General features: G+C 37.8%; 1 long non-coding RNA gene across 1 annotated transcript in view; it reads right to left on the bottom strand.

Annotated features, from left to right (window-relative positions):
* LOC121083878 overlaps positions 1–1,475 on the bottom strand; it is a 29,955-nt gene extending 28,480 nt beyond the window's left edge. The window contains exon 1 of the long non-coding RNA XR_005826514.1: positions 1,375–1,475. This is a non-coding gene — a long non-coding RNA (uncharacterized LOC121083878). The remainder of the gene's footprint in view (positions 1–1,374) is intronic.
* Between the last annotated feature and the right edge of the window lie 3,283 nt (positions 1,476–4,758).

Genomic DNA, 4,758 nt, shown 5'->3' with positions numbered 1-4,758 from the left:
TTGGGATATCATAAAGGGAGAATGAGGTCACACTGAGAACTGAAGAAAAAAATCCAATTAAATTCAATCACACAGACTCAAGATATATAAAAAGAATTTTTCCTAGAGCTTATTGGTTAGGTATGAAAGAGATGGGAAAGACCTATTCACTGACTGCAAGAAAAGAAACTCATTTGACCAAAGACAGATGTATACCATTGCAGTCAACTGAGAAAAATAGGCAGCAGTTTTATGGCACAGTCTGTTTCATCCTGAAATAGATATTTGGCAAGATTAGTGATTCCTTAGCGCCTGTTCGTCTAAATCAACCATAAAAAACAACCCTAGGTTGACTAGTTAGATATATCTGTGTGAGATTGATTTCATCTGAGGGAACTATGAGCCACAAAGGTGAGGGGGCCATGAAAAAAAAAAACACCAAAAATCCTTAGGTATGTTTGTTGTTGTATTCCTCAATACAGATAAGAGTGTCAATGCCTTTTCACAAAAGACAAGTAGAAGTTTGTCTGCAATAGCCTGGACTGCTTTGCTTATTTATTTTCTGGAAAGAGTAAGTTCAGACGGGAAGAGGTATAGCAAAGAGTTACTATGACAGATGAATGGGGAGTCTACTTTGTATTAACTTTGGGTTTCATTAGAGGTTAACAAACACTTTTTAAAGGAAAGTATAACATTTCTGAAAAAAGTATCATTATCATAATTTCAACAAAGAAAAAGTGGGTGAGAAGGGAGTTAAGAATGCCAACCCTGGTTGAGGGGGACAAGTTTCTACCCCCAATCCTTTAAGTGAGGTCCTGGTGAGAGGTGACTGGTGGTAATGCCAATTCCTTCACCCAGGTCCAGCTCTCATTGTAGTTGCCCCATATCTTAAAAGCAACAATATTCCTTGCTTCAAGATCCATATTAAATACCATCCAAGGAATCCTAACCTCTCCTATGCTGAAGTCTCTCTGTTACCAGCCAGAACTCATCCACATTTGTCCCATTATCACCATTATGACAGAGAATGGCTTGTACCAAATTTGCACTCCTAGAACATTTTATAGCGATAGAAAATAATAACACATCCATGAAGAAATAAGCAAATGGCTGCAAAAGAATAATGGGTAGAAGTTGTGGAAAAATGATTGTTTGATGTCATGGATACCTAGTAATGGAACTCTGTGATCCAAGAGTCCTCATCCAGCCCCATCTCTTCCATATTTGTTTTAAATGTAACTCTTACATATATGTATGTTTAAGTGTTACTGAGGCAGACATGGTTGTTGTAAGAATCTGGGATTAAAGGAAACCACCAGCATTTTTAAAATGTAATTTACATTTATGATAGCTTTGATGGGTAAACATTAAAAAAGTTGACTGATTTTGATGTACCTTATTTGAAGACTCTAAACTAACTTGTTTGGGGAGGCTTCTCCAGACATAAGCTCTTCTTCAGCAGGTCCTTTTTCCTCAGCTGTTTGAATCTATGAAGAAGGTTAAAGCTAGTTGAGTCTCATGGTTTATGTATTTTGAAATAATTTTGATTATTTGCTTTAGATCTATTTTCAATTCAACTTTACTGAAAGGAGATTGCTTTTTTTGTGCACAAGATAGGGATGAGAAAGAAGAAAGAACTGTGTTTAATCCTGAAACTTTGTCATAGGTACTTTGTGTGAAGTAGAGCAAGGACCTACTCTTCTTTCTTCTGCAGACTGGGAGCAATAGTAGCTACCAACCCCTGTGTGAGTGCTAAGTGCTAGCTTCTATTATGGGAACACAATTATTCAGACTAGCTAGGCATCCTGCCCCCTGCATGATAAAAATTGTACCATCCAGCAATCAGTGCAATTCAGTCTTTTGCTGCAGGGCCTGGGATTCAGCTCCCGTTTAAGATACCTGAGTTTAGGTGTCTGTGAAGGCGTCTGCCTGCAAGCTAAGTGGCTAACCCCCATCAGAGTCAAAGGACATCCAAAGCTTGGTTCAGCTGCCTGAAAACAGGTGTTTACAGAGGAGGTAACTACGAGGCAGGTCTATGGCAGACTTGTAGCTTTCTGGAGCAGCAGCTGAAGGCCATGCCTTGGGGCATTTCAGCTAACAGCATGTGCCTGTATGAGGCCAAGCCAGTAAGTCAGAGGAGTCTGCAGGACTGTTCAGCCCCCACTAAAGTAACACTCTGTATTTGCTCTGCAAACCCTCTCCCCAGATCTTATCAACTGCAGAGGCTAGATTTCCATGCTCGGCTAACATACATTCACCCACACACAGACTTCTAAATGCAGAGGTCCTAATTTTGACCTGAATCTTGCCCCTCAGACCCAATTCAGCTGCTTCATTATAGGTGTCTGTATAAAGACGTTTCAAGCGGACTCCACTGGAGGTGCCCCAGGATACCTTATCTGGTCTCCAGCTTCCATCAGCAAGTCCCATGATCTCCTATAAACACTGTATCAGGTTTACAACCTCCATGCAGGTGACCCAAGGTTTGATACTTTAGGTTGTGTGAAATGGCAATACATTTCTAAATTTAGATAATTGAGTCCTAAGTGTTTCTTCGGTGTATTTTAGAGGAAAGGGGCAGGGGGTGGTGGGAGCTCAGAAGGGAAAACAACCTGAATGTCAGGTGTTATAAACAATGAAAATAAGGACTTGGAATAATTCCAAACATTCTCAATTTTTAATTTTTTGCTTTACTTCATTATCATTAAAATGGCATATTTCCAAGAGATGTCAGTGTTGAATGTTTTATTTTCTAGATCATGGCTTAAATGGTACACATTTGTGTCAAAGAACACTGCAGGCTCTGTGTTTTGTGGAAAAAATATTTTCTCTAAACTGCTTTAAATTGCTGCTTTCAAAAGGTTGTTTCATTATGCCATTCATGTACTTATGTGGTACAAAAGAACAGCAACCGGTCAGATCTCCCTAGTAGGGACAAAATCAGTTCAACTGCTTTTATTCCACCTTATAAATGGCTTAGCACAAAGACTCCCTTCCAGAACTTAATGCTTTGGGCTTTCTGCATGTAGTAGTGGATGGTGCCCTAGGGCCAGAGTTCAGAACATCACTATTGAGCTTTAAACTCCACTGGGCCAAAAGGAAAAAGGAAAATGTCGCTATTTGCATTTGACAGCTCCAATTTTTTGTTAAATGTGAGGAAAAACTGGGAGAAGTAGGAAAGATAGGCCTGTTGATTATATTGGGATATTTATTGTTTCTATTGTGGCATTTTGCAATGACATATACAAACAGAAGTTTTGTTGAGGCTTATTGGAAGTTTTGATTGCATCTGTTGTAGATATAAGAGTATCTGGAACTTGTGCATAAGAATGAAAGAAACATTTCAAGACTCATTAGAATAATAATTAAAAAAAAAACACCATTGCTGTTAAAAGGACAGTAAGAGCAATAAACTATGTAGTATAGTTAGGCTTGAAGTGTTCATAACCTAGATAGCAAAACAAATTCCCATATAAACTGCCCTTATATTACTGAAGCCACACTGAATTTTCCAAGATATTTGTCAAGTTAGTTGTTGACAGTGTTATGATTCCCATGATGCTATAATGATAACCAACATATGGATATACTAAGGATATTTCTGAAGTACTTAATCAATGGATTTAGATTACAAATTCATGTGAAAATTACATAGCTGAAGGGAAAACATATTTAGCGAGAAGGGCAGATTGTTCCTTTAGAAATGCCCTCTGACCTCTGCTCTGTATTTTTTTCTACCACACCACATAAGGAATCTATTATCAGTGTGGGAGATGGCAAACATTTAGAAAGTTTATTTGATAATAAGTACTAAAGCATGGTATAACTTTTCCTTTCTTAGATGCAGTGTCACAGTAATTCCAAGAAGAATTTTAGCAATTATCATGAGACTATTTAGACTAGCTAACTAAAGAAAAAGTATCTAATTGGCCTATCTTTATTGTTGGTTTAATCTAACAAGCTACAAGCCATATAATTTAAAATTACAGTCCACTTTCAAGCTCATAACTCACTTTATTTAAAAAAATGAATAAAATAAAATCATCACTGAGGTCCTAAATTTCCTTGCAAATAGTAGCTAAATAAAAAACGTTGCTAAATACATTAATAAAAGAATGAAGGAGGTCAAATATCATTCAGATCACATGGGCATGATTAATGAAAAAGCTGCACTCAAACGTTTTCAATCACCTAATAAAAATATTCACGATGATGAAAAACTGTCAGTTAGTTCTGAGGTATAGTAAAGAAATTCTTCAGATTAGATTGCACTAGATGACTGTCTGACGAGATAAACCCTGTTTTCCTTTGATCTTCTGATAATGCCAACACATACTTTTGAGGGGTCCGGCAAAAAACACACAGAGGATCCTCACTTGCCAAAATCAATAACATCCATTTCCATGACTGAGACAGAAATGCTGGCTAATAACAGAAATATGCTCACTGGAGGCTGGAGGAACACTTGTCTGTGCCTAGTTCAGTATACCAGAGTGACTGCTGAAGAATGATTCAGCTTAGTACAACTCCTACGTCTAGCACTGTCACACTTGGTCTCTATATCTGCCAAATCCAGTAAAGGTCGGTTATGCAAGTCAGCCCCGCCTGAGGGCTCGTCTGTCTTGAACATTCAAACTTCCAAAACAATTCTATTGTTTTCTTTCATGAATCTGTATTTGTGTTTTGGGTTTTTTTCAGTTTTCCTTTTTGCCTCATTCTTCATCTCCTTTTTAGCTTGTAAGGTCTCCTTGGTACATGCGGGTCCAAACTTATCTTAAT

Source organism: Falco naumanni, chromosome 2 (assembly GCF_017639655.2).
Source record: "Falco naumanni isolate bFalNau1 chromosome 2, bFalNau1.pat, whole genome shotgun sequence".
Classification (NCBI taxonomy): domain Eukaryota; kingdom Metazoa; phylum Chordata; class Aves; order Falconiformes; family Falconidae; genus Falco; species Falco naumanni.
The sequence above is the reverse complement of the archived record's forward strand: the minus strand, read 5'-3'. Positions and strand labels throughout refer to the sequence as shown.